We start from the raw sequence: 9,764 nt of genomic DNA, 5'->3' as shown, positions 1-9,764 counted from the left end.
TGGCTGAAAGGGCGAGCATGTTTTGGTGGGACGGGGATTCGAACCCGCGACCCTCAGATTGCGAGTCGAGCGCCTTATCCACCTGGCCATGTTATACAAAGGATTCTGGAAGGAAACAATGACAAGGAGCAAATTGAGATGCTAATACACTAATCAATTCCTGTTGGTAAGTTTCCCCTGGATGGGAAACAAGTAAGAGTTAAATATCTACAAAGACACACAAAAGCAGGGATTTAAAATACACATATATATACATGAAGGTCAGTTGTTTAAAAGATCAGTACCTTGTAACACAGTTTGGTGCATAAAAATGTCAAAGGAACACAAAAACTATATTGTAATAAAAACAATAATATTGAGACCTGTAGGTAATGAAGACATCAAAGTAGACATATGATCCAGGATAAAAATATAGTTAGTAATTGTGCAGAAAAGGGAATTGCTCAAAAGATGACAAATCATAGCGTGCAGGGCAGAAAACTAAAAACCAAGAGGGTAAAAAACTTGAAAAGGGAGAATAGAAGGAGAATATGAAGCATATGAATACTGAACTAATTTATAAAAACATCAAAAACTCCAGGATCAGAAGAAGGTGGTAGGATCCAATAAAAGAATCACGTTCTGAAATAATCACATATGACAGAATCACCTTCAGGTGTAATGGCTGTAGATTCAATATTGGAAATATAACATACCTGAGAGACAATGAAATGAGCCCAGCAAAAGAATTTTTAGAATTAAGGCTAGAACAGTAACAATTAAATTCAGCTCAGTGGGTTCTGAAGCTGATTAGGTCTGAGCAAAATAATGACTTTCATCAAAACAAAGAAAATGTTGAGTGTTATGCAAATTAAGTACCTATACAACTGTGATACCTGCCAGGTATACAATGGAATGAATACTGTTATGTATTAGAATATCGAATAGTCCGAGGCCAATATTTTAGTTAATTGACGCTATTTGCCAACAAGATTGACACACACACCGTTTTTCACACAAATATGTTTTAATATATATATACAACAGTACAATTTACAACAACAATTATTATGAATAATTACCACAAACAAAGTTTTATTAACAACAATTTCACTAACTTACAAACAACGTAAAATCTTCTTTCTTGTTCAGTCTCCTTGATATCCAACGAGTTAACTTGAAGTCGATGTATGTACAATTGCTGAGAAGCTAGCTAGCTTTGTCAGACACTGAATTGTTGAACCATTGAAGTAAGATAATATTTTCATAAAACCACTAATATCCGATGAGAATCCAGTAATAGTTTCAGAAAGATACTAACGTCCGATGAGAATCCATTGATGTTCGAAATTTATAACTGTTCCTGGTCAAATGTAGTAAATTTTCTGGTTGATAAGGGTAAGCAAAATCACTGTTTATAGACTAATAGCACACGGTTATAGCAGGTTCCTAGCCAACTTTTTAAACTCCCTCTTTTTGGCGCGTCACGTTGGCTGTTTTTATAGGCACGGGAAAGATTTTCTCAAAACTTCTGACAACAATACTGAGCTATATTTAACCGGTTACGGAAGTGAGTATATTGTCAATTCTTACATTCACGAATATTCTACAACCTTGTAGAATTGGCAGGAGTCTCGCAGTATGTAACTAACACTGTAAGCTAGATACGTTTTTAAATATAAACTCAATTCAGACAAAACATTGACATTAGAATAAATATATAACAAATACATATCTAACACTGTAAGCTATGCATATTTTTAAATACAAGTTTAATCTAAACAACGTTTATATTAAAATAAATACATAAGGACAAATTCGTTACAATACATTGAAGAATCAGGTCTGATAATAAGGCTACAAGTTTATCTTGCACTCTACAGGCAAACTATAATTAAACTTCCAATGAAGTTTGGATAGTGGCAGAAAAAGTTGCATTAGAATGTATGGCATAGCAAGTGTAACAAAATGACTGTCAACAAAAAAAATCTAAATTATAGTGGGAAAGTAGACACATTTTGTTGACAGAGTGAGTTCCAATTCAACAAGAAAGGAATTTCATTATTTCAGAGGTAAGTCTACCTGCTTTGAAGTGTTCCTTTGCATGCACATAAATATCAAATTAGGCTGAAAAAAAATGAAACTTCAAAATAAAAATTAATAATACAAAACAAAAAGATTTGTTGACTTGACATCCTACAAGTGATATAAGTTACCTGAAAATTTCTGTTTTACGTTTTCTATAAGATACTATTACTATTCACTGTATCTTTAACTTACAGATGAAATCTGCATTCTAATTATCAAGTGCAGTGTACTTTTTATGCTGAATGTGTCTTCTGACTAAAATATTTTAATAACATTTTCAACCACAATTAATCTTAGATAAATGATGTTATAATTTTAACTAAAGTAACTTACTGGATTATGCACTGATATATATATCTTTGGACCAACGTGGATATCACGGCTATCAAAGGCTTGTACTGTAGTGTGATGTCCAGACAGTTGACTGTCTGGTGGGAAAACATTGCAACAATGTTGCTGGAGTTCTTGCATGTTACAAGAGCTATCACCTTCTTGGTTTCCTTCAAATGTTGCCTGATCCATTTCAATGCAACTGTAGACACAAAACTTTGAATATATTTAAATTAGTTTAAGTCCTACTTGCTATATGTAAAAGTTATTCCTATACATGTATAGAGTACCTACATGTAAACAAACAAAAAAGTTTACGCTGTACACATACACTAACTCTATAATGTTTGAAACCAAGAGAAAATTATATAGAGAGGTAATTAATTTCAAATACAATATAATCCGTGTTAGCCTGGTGCTCATGAAACTAATATTTCTATATTTTTATTTCAAAAGAAAATTATTCATCCACAAAAGATAATTCTAAAGTTTTCTTAACAGCATGCTCATTGGCACACAGTAAACATCAAAACCATAAAGTGAACAGGAACTCAATTACATTTAGAAATTAGGATACCTTATTTACATGTATATTCACAAAAATGATCGTCTAGCGAGCTTTCAAACATCTTATGGAAAACATATAAACATTAAACACAATGAAGATGAGACAACATAAGAGAATGATGAAATTAGTATGCCAGAGAGAATAAGTAAATACAAATCATGATGTATACAACTGTTCCTCAACTGTATATTGTACATGTATTCACTTCTGTATCTTAGTTATCATAGAGAAAGTGAGACACAATCTAGCTGAGGAGGGCATGTGAAAGTGCTGAAAATAGTATTGGAGTCTTTGTGTTAAAAGCTAAAAAAAGGTGGATTTTAGTACAATTTTAATTAATAGACACAATATTGTGTATACATCTCCAATATCAAAGTCTTATACTGTGTATCTAAATATATTCTTCATTAATAACGTAACCAATAAGTATTGTTTCCCTTTCTTTTAGAAATTTAAACACCCTCTACTTATGTGCTAATTTCACTGATATATTTTCTTTCCTACTTTAAGCTTTCATCTCACTTCTTACAAACAAAAGTACTCTCTATTTAACATATCTTAATAATTTTCATGTGACCAAGGCTCAGTAATACTACTGATACCTAATATGCTAATCAAAAAACAAAGCTTCTAATATGAGCAAAGGTTATTTTGAATTTCTCTATCAGTATAACTAACTAATCTTTTCACCTCATGTATTCCAACATTTATAAAAGATCCCTTTAAGTACAAGTTTCCATTAGTTTTAGGTAAACTGAGTTTAAATAGTTCCTAAAAAATTATTTGGTTCTTCCCCAGACCCTATTTCCCAATATGTTTAAATGAAATTCACAGATACATGTACAGACATTTCTCCCATTAGAGCTGGGTGATTAACTGAATTAATCAATCAATTATCAAAAAACATTGATTATGTCAATTAGTGTTATATAAAATAATCAATTAATTAGTGTTTCCAATTACTTCAACAATTCAAGTAATCAAAATATTACCATTATAAATATATGAATCCTAACTATCAAATTTCGATTTATTCAAGGTTGTTCAAAGTAAATTATTTGTGGCATGAAATATTAAGTATTATGACTTTCATTGACTTGAGAGCATACATGCATTCTGCTTGTTCACAACTAATGACAGCAATACCTGTTGTTCATGTTTACCTTGTATCACTTAATAATAGTGTAACTTAAACTTAGTATATTGCTTACTTATTACAAGATATAGCATAACCAATGTTATTTAGGGTAACTATAGCTTTAATAAAAAAAAGAAGTTAGGGCAAGTTAATATTCATTATTCTTTACTTGTTCTAAAAAAATGTTTATCGTTTCATAACTTTTTCATTTAACAATATTGTACCACACAAAATAATTGACATTAATTCGATTAATTACATAAAATTATCAAAGCTTAATAGCAGGTATTGAAAAGGAAAAAGTCTAGCTGTCATCATATGCATAAGTAAGCTTTAATTTGTTTGATTTACTGATTTCTCAACTGCATACATGTGTCTATAGTTTCCTCCAACCCACAAAAATGTAAATGTATTAATCATTTTAATTTGTTCTTTAAACTTTCATCTGTAACAACAACAACTTTTATAGGTAGTTGCCATCCATTCTACAAAGTTTCATCATGAATACTCTACCTAAAAAATCTATCAAAGAATACCTTAAGAGCTTTTATGGACCAGAGTCTATCAAGAAGATCAATGACTACAATAAGAACCTTACCAAGCTTGCACACTGCTCTAATCACCTGATGTTCCTACTGTGCTGCAGAGGTTCAAACGTCATCCTGAACTTTCTGATACTCATAGAAACTACTTTTGCTAGAACTACTAAGATAAAATTGTTCTTGACAATACCAGCAGGCACCTCCTAAGATTGCATATAGAAGAACATAGACTGAAGAAGCACCATCTAACCAACACAACTGGAACACAATATGCTGATTTTCAACAACTTTTCCCCACGTATACTAGAGCATTAAATATTGTTGCGTCAGCTAGGGTCACGTGACTAGTGTCACGCCACGTTTTCTAGAAATATCCTGTTCCTTCATGAATGCCCTAGCATTTACTAGATTGGGGTAGTCAGGTATATATAAGATGGTCACAACGTGATGGAACAACAGTGTAATGAGTAATTGAATGTATGCGGACAAAATATTGTTGGCCACGTGGGATATAGCGTTTGTTATAGCACGACTGTTGAAATTAAGTGTATCGTAAAGTTGTATTCGGAAAGAATAAACCAGTTTTATTTAAGAAAGGACTTGTGTCACTAAAGTTTCATCGTAATGAAGTTACGGAAAATTAACTAACGACTGGAGACGTAACAATATCATAAACCTCTACACCAAATGCTATACATCCCACCTAGAAAACATCAAGAAGAAACAAGTTCAAAAATTCAACAGATTTACCAAGACAGATAATCCTACCGACTACAAACATAGTTCACAATTACAGTTCAAGACTACTAAGTGATACAAAAAATAAGCTCTCAACCTAAGTCTAAACTTTGCAATACAACCTAGCACAGTTCCAACTGTTGACATAGCTGCAACCTTAGGATCTGCTGCACAAAACCTCCCAAAACCTATGGCTGAACAATTCCAACATCAAACTTACACAATCATCAGGAATGCCAAGAAACCAAAACCGAGCAAGACTAAATAAGAATGCAGTGCACTTAAACATCTAAAATGAGACAACAACATCAAGATTCTACCAGCAGACAAAGGAAACAGTATAGTCATCGTAGACACAAAAGATTATGACATGAAGATCAAGCAGTTACTAGACAAACACCAATATAAAAAGATCACCAATGACTCTACAGAAAAGACAGAAGACTCATCAATAGAACACTGAACAAACTTAAGAAACAAAACTTAATCAACGAGAAATTAGCCAAAAACTTAAGAACCAACACCCCCCCTCAGTTCTATGGACTACCTAAGGTACACAAGCCTAACACACCTTTAAAGCCTATTGTAATTGCTATAAACCCCCCTTGCTATCAACTGGCTACCTTCCTAGTACCTATCTTATCTCCACTATGAGGGAATACCGAACATCACATTCAAAACTCGACAGATTTCATAGAACAATTCAGAAAGCTACACATCAGATCCCAGGATATTCTGGTCAGTTTTGACATCACAGATCTATTTACCAATGTTCCAACCTTAGAAACCCTTCACATCACCAGACAACGACTGCTGAATGACAACTCTTTACCACACAGAACTGATATGAAGATAGATACCATCATGGAACTAACGACTATTTGCCTACAATCAACTTATTTCCAATACAACCACGAATTCTATGAACAGATAGTCTAGTCATGGGATCACCACTCTCTCCAATCCTAGCAGACATTTCCATGGAAGACTTTAATGAAAGAGCCCTCTTATCCACACCTATAAAACCAAGTTTCTACAGATGTTATGTTGATGAAACCTTTGATATTTGGCCCCATGGTCTTAGAACATCTTAAATCTGTAAACAAAAGAATCCACTTCACCATGGAAATAGAGGAACAAAACAGCCTACTGTTTCTTGACATACTCTGTAGCAGACAAGAGAAAAAAATCACCACAACTGTATACAGAAAACCCACCCACATGAACAGAAACCTACACTTCCAGTCGTATCATCCAACCTCGATAAAACATGGTATTATCCGATACCTAAACAAGAGAGCAGAAAATATTTGCGATGAGACATCCATCAAAACATCGTAGAGGGTTTTAAACAGAATGGTTACACCTCCTCCTTCATCAAAAACTTCATGAAAAAGACCACAACAGAAAAAAAAAGATCAGATAAACATTACCACTACTACCATTTACCTCCCCTACCTGCAATATTTCAGTGAAAAACTCAAACACACAGCCAAGAAATTCAACATATAAGTCCAGTGGAAATCCTACAAGACATTAAGGTCCTTTCTGGTAAAAAACAAATAGCAATCTACCAATGAGAAACACAAATACGTCATTTATGAAATTCCGTGTTCCTGCAAGGAAACGTACATTGGACAAATGGCAATAAGACTCGTAACAAAAATAATAGAACATAAAGACAGTACAAGACTCATGAAAATACAAAATTCAGCCATTGCAGAACACGCCATTTCAAATGGACAGAAAATAAACTGGGAAAAACTAGGATCATCGATACAGACAAGTTTTGGAAGACAAGAGAAATTACAGAATCATTTTATATTAACACAATTAAACTTGCACTAAACAGAGATTCCAGATTAGAGGTGAGTAACCTGTGGCTACCATTGGTTGAATCTCCAAGAAATCTCTCCTCCAATCAGAAACAGGGATAAATCAACCAATCATAACATGCCCTCCACAATCCACCAGAATACTATAAAGACTGACAACACCTTACATACACTGACCTAAAGACGAAACATTGTCCTCTATACTTGTGTCTCTACAACAGGCAGTTGCCGTCCATTCTACAAAGTTTAAACAACTTCTTGCTTAAAAGCTTTTAGTTTTTCATACTTGTAAAATTGGTAATTACTTTTAAGTTTTCACACTGACCATAGAATTAGAAACAATTCTGAAATGTCTGTAATTAAATATTTTTCATATTACAGCAGTTTTAATATTTCTTATAATATTTCAATTTTCACCTTATCAATCATTTTACTATCTGAAAGTTGTATATCTTATACTGTCTTTGTTTTACTATGATCAGTAGGAATTAGTTTTCACTGAATTATGTTATCTATCATACACTGTTACAATAATTTTTACCAGTTTTATCACACGAAATCTAAGGACAATTGTTTTTAATAGAGAATTGGTTTCTTTAGTTTTAGTAGTCTCGTGAAAATTTTTAGAGAGAAACCCATGAAACAGTATAAGGAGTACGCACAGCTTGCAATAGGCTTCATATTACATTGTGCATATGATATATTTTCATGTACAACAATTTGAATCAAAGAAATAACTTAATCCTATATTGTTTACCTAAAGATGCCTATCATATCAAAATAAGCGGCAGTCTGAAAATGTTTTAAAAGAGCTGAAAATTAGAATGAACATAGAAAGATTAGTCTCATGTTAATTTGAATCAAAGAAATAACTTAATCCTATATTGTTTACCTAAAGATGCCTATCATATCAAAATAAGCAGCAGTCTGAAAATGTTTTAAAAGAGCTGAAAATTAGAATGAACATAGGAAGATTAGTCTCATGTTAAAGTAACTGATTAGTTGATTATAATCAATTAGCAGATTCCATTAATTGCCTATCTCTACCCCATATACTCTTAAAACCAGTGCTGCAGATCTAACTAGCTTTACTGTTGATTAATAAATACTGCCAAAATCAGTATTTACAGAAGCTTTTGCAACTTGTTTATAAAACTTTCCTGACAACAAATCAAGAAATGTTATTTATAAATCTCAGAATATTAAGCAAAAAAATATGATACATGTAAATATTATTCTCTGAATGAGCTAGACAATTCACTGTAGTGTATAAAGTTAATGTTCATACACTACTAAATGAAATGATTAACATGGATCTATGGCAAGTACATTTATTGAACACGTGCATACACAGTCTGAATGAAGTAGCAAGTCACGTTAATGAGTAGACTTTTAAATGGAATGATTAACATGGATCTATGGCAAGTATATTTATTGAACACGTGCATACGCATACACAGTCTGAATGAAGTAGTAAGTCACGTTAATGAGTAGACTTTTGTTTGAAATATGTATAGCACCATATGTACATAACATTATACATGTAAAATATTATTAATATATAATTTAAAACTCATCACCTGATTCTATGAATCAAGATGAAGATGACAAATGTTGTTATTGTATCATAGTACCACTCGAAGAAAAGCAGATTAGGTTCAAGGATCAAGGAGACAAAACATAATGCTGGAATTTCTCCAAATTACAGGTGTTATCACACACTCCTGGATTTATTTAAATATGGACACCTCCATCAGCAATATGTACAGGTGATAATCTGCCAGGAATAAATAAAAAATACATATATTAATGCGTAAGAATATTCATTACTAACCCTAAATTGATTGTACTTTTTTTGCAACAATATTATTATAACTTTTTGATGTAAAATAAATAATAATAATAATTAATACATAAAACAAATAAATAATTACCATTGTGTTATTAATTCTTTCCATAAAAATTTGATATGTAAATGATTTAAATAAAATTGATAATAATTATGATTTAGTTGCTTAATCTGGTTCACACCATAACATTCATTATTCATGAAAACTGATGATATATATATAGCACCTAGATGACTAACATGTCTATTGTATCCCAGCTGGCCAGTTGAGCCTTCATATGGGTTGAAAGTGGCAGATGTAGTGTGGTTGACATATTATAACACATTCTCCTTTGCTTTTATTAATGGGTTCTTAGAGCAATATAACTTCAATTATTTGACTTGAATAGTTTTACTAAGAAGTGATAATCAGTGTATTTACATATAGTATAAGTAATTGGACATCTGTCAAGAAACATGACAATAGGTAAGGTTAAGCTATTCAAACCGAATGAAAATAAAAAAATTCACATCAAGACTGTAATAAAACTTGCATTTTAACTGCATGTGTCTAAGTTATATTAGTCCCAAGATAAATTAGGCCTTCATTATTTGTAGTTAGAAAAATAGATTACTTTTCAAGAGCATGTATTAATTTTACTTAAATTCTGGAAAGTAACTGATGTGTTCAACATTATATTAATTATACAGTAAAAAA

The 9,764-nt window shown here is 32.0% G+C and overlaps 1 long non-coding RNA gene across 1 annotated transcript in view; it reads right to left on the bottom strand.

Annotated features, from left to right (window-relative positions):
• Positions 1 to 1,244: 1,244 nt before the first annotated feature.
• The window catches only part of LOC111088901, a 13,073-nt gene continuing 4,553 nt past the window's right edge, over positions 1,245 to 9,764 (bottom strand). The window contains exons 2-3 of the long non-coding RNA XR_002613272.1: positions 8,799 to 8,995; positions 1,245 to 2,599 (exon numbers count right to left, since the gene is read on the bottom strand). This is a non-coding gene — a long non-coding RNA (uncharacterized LOC111088901). The remainder of the gene's footprint in view (positions 2,600 to 8,798; positions 8,996 to 9,764) is intronic.

This window comes from Limulus polyphemus, unplaced genomic scaffold, assembly GCF_000517525.1.
Source record: "Limulus polyphemus unplaced genomic scaffold, Limulus_polyphemus-2.1.2 Scaffold107, whole genome shotgun sequence".
Classification (NCBI taxonomy): domain Eukaryota; kingdom Metazoa; phylum Arthropoda; class Merostomata; order Xiphosura; family Limulidae; genus Limulus; species Limulus polyphemus.
The sequence above is the reverse complement of the archived record's forward strand: the minus strand, read 5'-3'. Positions and strand labels throughout refer to the sequence as shown.